The 9,534-nt window shown below is 41.9% G+C and overlaps 1 long non-coding RNA gene across 1 annotated transcript; it reads left to right on the top strand.

Annotated features, from left to right (window-relative positions):
- Positions 1-453: 453 nt before the first annotated feature.
- On the top strand, positions 454-5,460 carry LOC148125247 (uncharacterized). The gene is made up of 2 exons (XR_015744263.1): positions 454-944; positions 5,047-5,460. It is a non-coding gene; the product is annotated as an uncharacterized LOC148125247 (long non-coding RNA).
- The last annotated feature ends 4,074 nt before the right edge of the window (positions 5,461-9,534 follow it).

Below are 9,534 nucleotides of genomic sequence, written 5' to 3'. Positions count from 1 at the left end.
TTGCAATGCACTCTATATGGGGCTACCTTTGAGGAGTACTCAGAAGATGCAATCGGTTTAGAACACATGAACAATTTTGGAGGCCGCTAGAATGGCACATGTAACACTACTGTTAGGTGAGCTCCACTGGCTGCCTATCTGGTTCTGGGTGCAATTCAAGGTATTGGTTACCGCCTTTAAAGCCCTTTATGGCATGGGTCCAGGATATCTGAGGAACCATCTTACCCCAATGGGACTGGATCATCCTACTTCTGCAGACTGCTGGCTGCCAGACGTTTGGCAATTTGAGTCTCACCAGGCTCAAGATTGACTCAGCCTTCCATCCTTCCAAAGTCAGTAAAATGAGGAGCCAGATCATTGGGGACAATATGCTGACTGAAAATCACTAAGAGAGCCCTTTGAAGTGGTATATAAGTCTAAGTGCTATTGCTATTTCTCTTGTTTCCTGTTGCTTATGAGAATCTGCTCCAAGTTGAGTGGGTTGTTGGTATGCAACTATGGACCTGCCACCTGGTGTCTGAGAAAATGCAGTGTTATTGTCCAGTACTGTTTCTAGCTTACTAATAATATATTTAAACGGCTTAACTCCAAACTGATGACACCCAGTGGCTGTTTTCTACTTTCCACCCAACTCCCTATGCTAGAATTGATCTTAGATGAGAAAGTACAGTGTTAATCAGAATACAGGGAGTGAAATCAGTTAAGACTTTAATTGTTCTAAAGCTACTTATACACACTGGAAATGTGTTCACACTGGAAGTGGTATTCGGCCGGTTCTGACCAGTTCTGGAAAACCAGTAACGGAAATTTTGAGTAGTTCGGAGAATCAGCAAATACCACCTCTGACTGGTCCTGCCCCCATCTATTCTCTGCCTCCTGAGTCCAAGCTGATCGGCTGGGTCTTCTTTTGTTGCCCTGCACAGGAGAACGGAGCTGGAAAGCAGGTTAGTGGGGTGGGGAGGGAATGGGGATTTTGCAATATCCTGTCAAAATTTGCCACAAGGAGTTTTGAAATACCCTGTCTTGAATGGATTTCTGCCTGCAGTATTTGCTTTGCTTATGAATAGAGTCTAGATAGTTGTCTTCCTCTTTCAAGAAGCTCTCTCTCTCTCTCTCTCTCTCCTTAAGTGCTGGTATCTGCTGTGGGCTATTAAGAAAGACTGGGGGCTGCTTTCTCTCTTTAAGAGCATGTTTCTCCATTTCTCCCTTTGGAGAAATATATTCTGCCTTTTTAATATTTTCCAAAATATTTCATTTTTGGACAGGGGGTTTCCCACATGACACACAGACACACACAAACAAACAGGGCATTAAAATGCAAAAAATATGGCAAAGACCAAATACTGGAATAGAAAGAAAGGAAAAAAAAGAGAAAAATGAAACAAGATAATACAAAAACAGACTACTACCACAATGCTCAAAAGAAAATCATGGTAAAGAACAAAGAAAATTGTAATTTGTATATTTTGTATAGATTCAGTGGGACACAAATAAAGGATTGATATTTTGCCGAGTATGTGATTGGATATTATGAACTGCAGTTTATTGTCCGTTTCAAAATAAAAAGCCAGAGAGAATAATGTAAATTTCAGGTACTATGCTGTTTTAGCACCATCGTGTGGTGTGAATGAGAAACAAAAAGGCAAAAAGCAATGGGGTAAAAAGTGATTGCTACCATCATAAAATGTTCAAAGAATTTCATTAGAAGGTGGGGAAAATATAAATGCTTCTTTAAGTCTGTATTTTTCATGTTTAATTTGCAAAGATCAAAATCATGAAGCACAATATTGCCCATTACAGTGATTATGGATTTGCATTAATAGTGATTCAGAAAAATGAAGTTACAAAGAGAGAGTTAATTAAACGAAAGCATCGGAATGTGTGCTAGACTTTAAACACATTTCATATTGGTATGACTTTTGTTTGGCCATAACTGTACAAAGATCTTCAAGGGCAATTCCATGTACCATTGCCTAGAAACACACACACTCTCTCTCTCTCTCTCTCGTTTTGGCGAGGTCCCACTCGCCATCCTCAGGCTGGTGCTTTCGGCTTCATGCCAGTGCAAGCAGAAGTGGGACCTCGCTGAAACTTCGCCAAGATATTCTTAATCTTACACGGGAAAAGACCCTAACACACCTAGACCTACACACACACACACACACACACACACACACACACACACACACACGTTTTCTTAAGTTTTCGTGGATATCTATATGTATGGTATTCAGCTTTGTTCGGGTATTTTCCCACGTCATTGTAGTTGTGCTTTTAAAGTTGTAGCAACGTTTCAGCAGAATCTCATCTGCCATCCTCAGGCTTCTGTATTGTGTTCGTCTGTGAGTCAGACTTTCACAGCCGTTTCTGTTTTAAATTTGGTGCTCGCCTGCTGCTGTCTTATAATGGTTTTTTCTTTATCCTGATTGGTTGGGAGTCTTGGTCTGTGTTTATTGGTCTTGGAGTTTGCTGTGTTCTGCTTGATTGGTGTTTCTAATATCTTCTGTCTGTTTTGTAGCATTTTTTGTCTTGATTGGCTGGCAACATTGTGTTTATTGGAGGCTTTTAGTGCGGTTTGGCTCCGAGTAAATGGAAGGCTATCATTTATTAGGAAGTTAGGTTTCATCCGGGTGCCTAGTTGGGGTGTGTTTGAGCTGGAGGTATCAGGGGGGATCTGTTTGTGCCCAGGTGTTTGCCTGGCTAGTGGTGTGGAGATTTTTTTGTTTGAGAGTGCAGGCTTCCAGATAATTGACAGTCTGGTGGAATAATCTCTTCTATTCATGCTTTCAGGTCTTTTTTCAATCTCTATGGCTTCTCTGATAATTCTGTAGCCAGGGTTTTTTATAGTGGCTAGGGTTTTGGTGCCATTGAAGTCAATGCTATGTCCTGTGGCTTTCATGTGTTGGACTAGTGAGGAAGTGTGTTCCAACTTTTTTACTGCATTTTTGTGTTCATCCAGGTGGGTACTTATTCTTCTATTGGTCTGTCTGATGTATGTGGCAGGGCATGATGCACAGGGGGCTTCATATATGCCTTGTTTTTCCAGGTCAATTTTATCTTTGGGGTTTCTTCGGATGGCTGCTATATTTCTGTCTGTTTTGAGGGCAGTGACTAAAGTACTGAAAGCCAACGGCTTCCACAAAAGCAAAATCACTGGCCTGATCCACAAAATCAGGGTGAGGGGGTGATCCCATAGGTGCTCCTTCTATCTGTTTGTAACTTTGTCCATTGTAGATGAAGTATGTGTTGGTCAGATCTAGGATGTGCTTGGGGGGGGGGGGGTTGTATTTGTTTTGGATGGCTGCCAAGGATTCTTTAATAGGTACTTGGGTGAAGAGGGATATGACATCAAATCTCACAAGTAGTTCACCGGGTTGTAGGTTTTGATTCTTTGTTGTTTTCAGTTTTGTGCTTGTGTGAGCAAAGCATGATCAGAGCTGCCATTTCCCTATATATATATATATTACGACCCAGGAGATTACAGCACAAGACCCAGGATGTCAAAACAATAGAACTCAGAAGGTCATCACACACCCAGGTCGTTATAACACAGGAGGCTGATAGACAACAGCCAATACCTCAGCCACACATGTTCTTACGAAAAAGCCAGCCAATCTGCAAACATCAACTCCATCAACCAATCAAGAAATGACAACACAGGCAACCTCCCCACCAGTATATATATGTCTAGGTGTATTCGGGTCTTTTCCCGTGTAAGATTAAGAGTATCTTGATGACATTTCGGCGAGGTCCCACTTGCCATCCTGAGGCTGGTGCTTTTGGCTTCATGCCAGTGCAAGCAGGGTGTGATCAGAGCTGCCGTCTCTCTATAAATACTGGTGGGGGTGGGGGTGGCTGGTATGCTGGGCTGGTTGGCTGCGCTGCTGCCTCTTGATTGGTTGATGGAGTTGATGTTGGTATAATGGACTGTGTGATGGCCTTGTGAGTTTTGTTGTGGAGATATCCTGGATCTTGTGCTGTAATCTCCTGGGTCGTTTGTTTTGTAGTGATCTTTTTTCCATTAGCCTCCGTGTTTAACGGCTTGGGTAATGGGTTGTGTGATGGCCTTGTGAGTTCTTTTGTTGTGGTATCCTGGGCCCTGCGTTGTAAACTCCTGGGTCATTTGTGTTTTGATCTATCTATCTATCTATCTATCTATCTATCTATCTATCTATCTATCTATCTATCTATCTATCTATCCAGATAAGAGCTGACTTATCAGTGGAGTAGAGTAGAGTAGACATAAATGTTTTAGCACACAATTGTGTTTTGTATGCAACTTTGTATGAGTTAAGGAAGTTACAGATAGAAATCAGTGGTTGGGGCATACATTAAACACACGTGGCCAAGCAAAGCAGTTGCTAAGGCATTGGTCTAGGACTGGGGAGACAGTATAGTCATAGTTCAAGTCTAGAAACTCACTGGGTCAAACTCTTTTGCTTAGCCCAAATTACTTCAAGGAATGATATTGTAAGGTAAAGTAAAGGAAGATTTCCATATTAAGTTGCTCTGAGCTTTTAGAAGCTAAAAGTCTTATTAATAACAACCATAAACATTTCCTGTTGATCTGGATCTATTTGCTGACTATTCTACCTTTCACAGCAATGATTGGGTCTTGGAGTCTATTTTGGCCCTTACTGGAATCCTGCCCATGGGATGAAGACCTAAAGGGCTTCTGGCATAAGAATTTATTGTTTGCTTTTCTGATCTTCCCTGTTTTCAAGCTTATGGGTACTTTGTGATACAGGAAATTGCAGGCCTTGGAATGAAACAAAGCCAGTATCATAAAGACCAAGCTAAAACTGGAGTTGCAACCATGTTTTGGTGGTGTTCCAAAATGCTAGGGAGGAGAGATTCAGAAGGCAAAAGACTTGGTTCACAGACAGTGTTTTCTCATCTTCCTAACATGATTCTCTGTGCACAAGAAAATGCATATTTTTGCTATAGCTTCAGAGCAAAGTACCCCTTTGGGATGTCTCTCAGGCATAATTTGTTTAGTGCTACTCAACGCATTTTATGTTTGCATTTGTAATCATTTTCTTCCAGTGCAATGGATTTTAAAGAAAGTTTCATGGATAAGAAATGGCACCACCGCAGCCCAGGAAGGAAAAGAAAATATCAGGAACAGACTTATGATGGAGCAAATCCAAACTCAATTGCAGAAAATATGACTTCAGCGACAGAGTGGTCAATGCCTGGAACACCCTACCCGACTCCATTGTTACAGCCTCAACCCCTCACAGCTTCAACCTCAAACTGTCTATCGTGGACCTCACCCCATTCCTAAGAGGTCCTTAAAGGGGCCGTGCATAAGTGCTCCAGTGTGCCTACCATCCCTGTCCTACTGTCCCCATTTATCTCTATGTATTTCCTTTGTTCATGTTTATGTTCATACCTACACTTGTTACCTTGTACATGTTTGACAAACAAACATACAAATAAATAAATGTGATCCTTGCATTTATCGAAGTTATGAAGTAGATGGGGTAAGTGGTTGAGTATCTTTGATTTTGTAACCATTTCTTCAACTGTCTACAGCAGGGCTGTCAAACTCGCAGCCCATGGTTGGATGTGTCTCACGCTGGCCACGCTCATGCCTGGTTTAAGCAAAGGGGGGGAAAGTCACGATACGTCACGTGACAACCCAAGTTTGACACCCCTGGACTAGAGCTTCCCTGCCTTCTCATCTATTAGTTCAGTGATGATGTCTAAGCGATGATGTCATGAGGAGCCCTCCCATGGGCTTTTTCAGCTGAATAAGTGGGGCAGCCAAGGAGACTGCAGAATTATTGACAGATGGGCAACAGATATTTGGCAAGACCCTACTCTCCCAGAAAACTGAGAGACAGTTTTTGGGACATTTTACAATATTTACTGTATAGAGCAGGGGTCACCAAACTTTTGGACCTCAGGGACTACCAAACTCATAATTTTAAATTCCGCAGACCACTAATATGAATTTTGACTGACGGTGACTTGCTGACATTGGTGGGAAAGTCGGTCCCATATGCCAGAGCTGCAGGAGTCACAAGACTGGCCCTTTGGTCATCCCGGAGCAGCTCCTGCAGTCCATGGCAAGCCGGTGTACCCGGGTGGAGCAGAAGCTGCTCCGGGATGACCAAAGAGCCAGTTCTGTGACTACTGCAACTTTGGAATATGGGACCAACTTTCCCACCAATGTCAGCAAGGGTGGATTTCCCTCCCCTGCCATTGGTCTTAACTTCCAGTTCTAGCTCGCATGGCTCTACTCAAGGTAAGGTTTGTGCTCGGCCGAAGGGTGGGGGCCAGCAGGTAGGCAGGCCATGTTGGCAGCACAGCCTTGTGCTTCTGCTCAGCCTGGATTAATTGCTTTGGGGGGATGCTTTGGGGAGACATTTCTCTGCGGATCACCAAAATTTTCTCACGGACCATCAGTGATCCCCGGCCCATCGGTTGGCGACCACTGGTATAGAGCAGGGCTGTCAAACTTGTGGCTCACAGGCCAGATGCATCACGCACTGGCCACATCCACGTCTGGTTTAGTGAAAGGGAAAGCAGCTGTGATATGTCACGTGATGCCGCCGTGATGACGTGACTTTGACACCCCCTGGTATCAATAGTCCTCAATTTACAATCCTTTGTTTAGTGACCATTCAGAGTTAAAACAGCACTGGAAAAAAGTAACATGATCATTTTTCACACTGAACAACTGTTGTAGCATCCCTGTGGTTATGTGATCAAAATTTGGATGCTTGGCAACTGACATGTATTTATGACACTTGCATTGTCCCCAGGGTCATGTGATCATCATTTGCAAGTTTCCCAGCTGTCTTACAACAGAGTCAGTAGGGGACCCCGGATTTGCTTAATGACTCCATGACTCATTTAGCAGTTCCAGTGATTCCAGAGGTGGTACTCAGCAGGTTCTGACCAGTTCTCCAGAACTGGTAATGGAAATTTTGAGTAGTTCGGAGAACCAGCAAATACCACCTCTGACTGGCCCTGCCCCAATCTATTCTCTGCCTCCTGAGTCACAGCTGATCGGCTGGGTTTTCTTTTGTTGCCCTGCACAGGAGAACAGAGCTGCAAAGCAGGCTAGTGGGGTGGGAAGGGAATGGGGATTCTGCAGTATCCTTCCCCTATCACACCCACCAAGCCACATCCACTGAGCCACGCCCACAGAACCAGTAGTAAAAAATTTTTAATCCCACCACTGAGTGATTCATTTTACAACTGAGGCAAAAAGGTTGTAAAATGGGCTAAAACTCACTTAACAATTGCCTTGCTTACCACAGAAATTCTGGGCTTAATTGTGATCATACCTCAAGGATAAAGGAGTTAAAAGAATAAGCTCTATTCCTGTCACAATTTCCCATTCTTACAATAGGTACAAATTTCCCATTCTTACAATAGGCACAAATAACACTGAATCAAACGGTATATAACTATTGCAGAGATACTTTTGAACATTGGCTTCTCTTGAACTCAGTACTGGAATGTTATCTATGTCTTGTACCAAGGCATAACACCTGTAATTAATGAGCAAAATATGAAATTATTTACTTTTTCTTAAATCTTCCTCATCCTGGTATCTTCCAACAGAATGATGATTCAACCACTTGCTGGAGATTCAGTGAATTTCCATCCTGACATAGTTGGAGGTTACAGGAATGATGAAGAGCGGTCTAAGCCAATCTTTCTCAAAGTTGGCTACTTTAAGAGAAGTGGCCTTCGATTCCCAGAATACCCCAGCCAGCTGGAAGTTTAAGTCCATGCCTCTTCAAGTTGCCAAGGTTCAGAAACAAGGATCTAAGATGGGTTTACCAGCTATGAGAGAAAGAATGAAACGAAGAGCCAGAGTAGGAAAAACAGAGACAAAACTTGTCCAATAAGATTGTGGCTAAGGAAGCTTGGACACTACAGAGTGTCTTCCCTGCCAATTTAGATGACATCAGTATAAAAGGAAAAAACAGTTGGATTTATTGGCCACTTGAAAAATCCATTAACCAGAGAATCATTTAATCTTTTAAAAACACACTGGATTTTATTCTCTGTGCTACTTTATGCTGTGATTATTATATATTCTTTAAGTTTTGTTGTTGATGGCTTGAATGTTTACCATTTTGTTTTCCTCTTAACTTTTTTTGCAATATCCTATGTTTGTGATCATGATTGTGTTTGCTGTATCAAAAGTATTATTTTTAAACAATTCAGAATGTATAACAATTATTTTTTTTACACAAGATGGGTATGCCATGACCTTCAACCTTATTTTTAGAATATCAGAGCTTTCCCAAGTGGTACATTTGAAATCATACAATCATACCATAGTTCAGCAATCTGAAGGAAAACTGGTTAAAACATCCAGGAGAAGTAGCTGTCCATCATCTTCTCAAAAGCCTCCAGATATAGAGAGGACAAACCACAATTTCCAAAGTGTTCTAGAATTGATTGTTAAACAGATCTCACCATCAGGAAGTTGTTACTTATATTTAAATGAAATCTAATGGTAGCAATGTCTGCCCATTATTTCTGATCCTAATTTTTGTGGCAATGTAAAATGTTCTTGACTGTTTTCCCCATAGTTTTCATTTTATACACCTGAACAAGGCTATCATGTCTTTCTTCACTCTTCTTCAGATTGAACATCCCAAACTTCTTCAGTTTAAGGGCGTGTCCTTAAATACCTGGATTACCTTTGTTGTCCTATCCCGAGTACTGTCTCTAACCCTAACAATCAGCCAAATGAAACAGCTTGCCTTCAGAAGTTGTGGGAGCTTCATCACTGAAGGCTTTCAAGAAGAGATTGGACTGCCATTTGTTAGAAATGGTGTAGGGTCTCCCGCTTGGGCAGGGAGTTGGACTAGATGAACTACAAGGTCCCTTCCGACTCTGTTAATCTGTTAATCAATATTTTACAGGAAATGTGGTGCCCAGAATCATATTGTGGACTCCAAGTGTGATCAAGGAGAATAATGACTTCACACAACTTTGATACAATACCTGTTCTATTGCTGTTCATTACCTCTTTTGTCTATTTTCTCATGTTCAGTTTATTATCAGTGGCCACTCCCAAATCCTTCTCAGATGTAGTATTTCCAAGCTTTGAATTGTCCATTTTGTATATATGTCCTACATTTATTCTCCCTAAATGTAATCTATATGTATAAAAGCAAAATACCACTCACGCATCATCACCATCATCTCCAGAACCGTAAAGCCTACAAACTTGAAATTTAGCATGTATGTTCCTCTTGGCTTCTAGGTGCTCACTAAGAAATTTTTTTTTGAAATGTCCATCAGAGCATTGGTATTTCCTATATTATTATTAACACGCTCTGATGCTAAGGTGTTCTACTCTCCCTCCTCACCTGAAAAGAAATCTGTTCCAAATGTAAAACACAAGCAGAGGAGTTTCAGTTTCAGTGTTAGTTTCACAGCACCAAGCAGCTTTAGTACACAACAGTTGAGCTAAGCCACGCCCAGGCTCCTTGCTGTCTCCTTCACACAGCTCACACAGCAAATACTGCTTCAGTTTGTCAACTCTCTCACACA

This window comes from Pseudonaja textilis, chromosome 7 (genome assembly GCF_049901715.1).
Source record: "Pseudonaja textilis isolate UNSWEBS1 chromosome 7, rPseTex1.2, whole genome shotgun sequence".
NCBI lineage: Eukaryota > Metazoa > Chordata > Lepidosauria > Squamata > Elapidae > Pseudonaja > Pseudonaja textilis.
The sequence above is the reverse complement of the archived record's forward strand: the minus strand, read 5'-3'. Positions and strand labels throughout refer to the sequence as shown.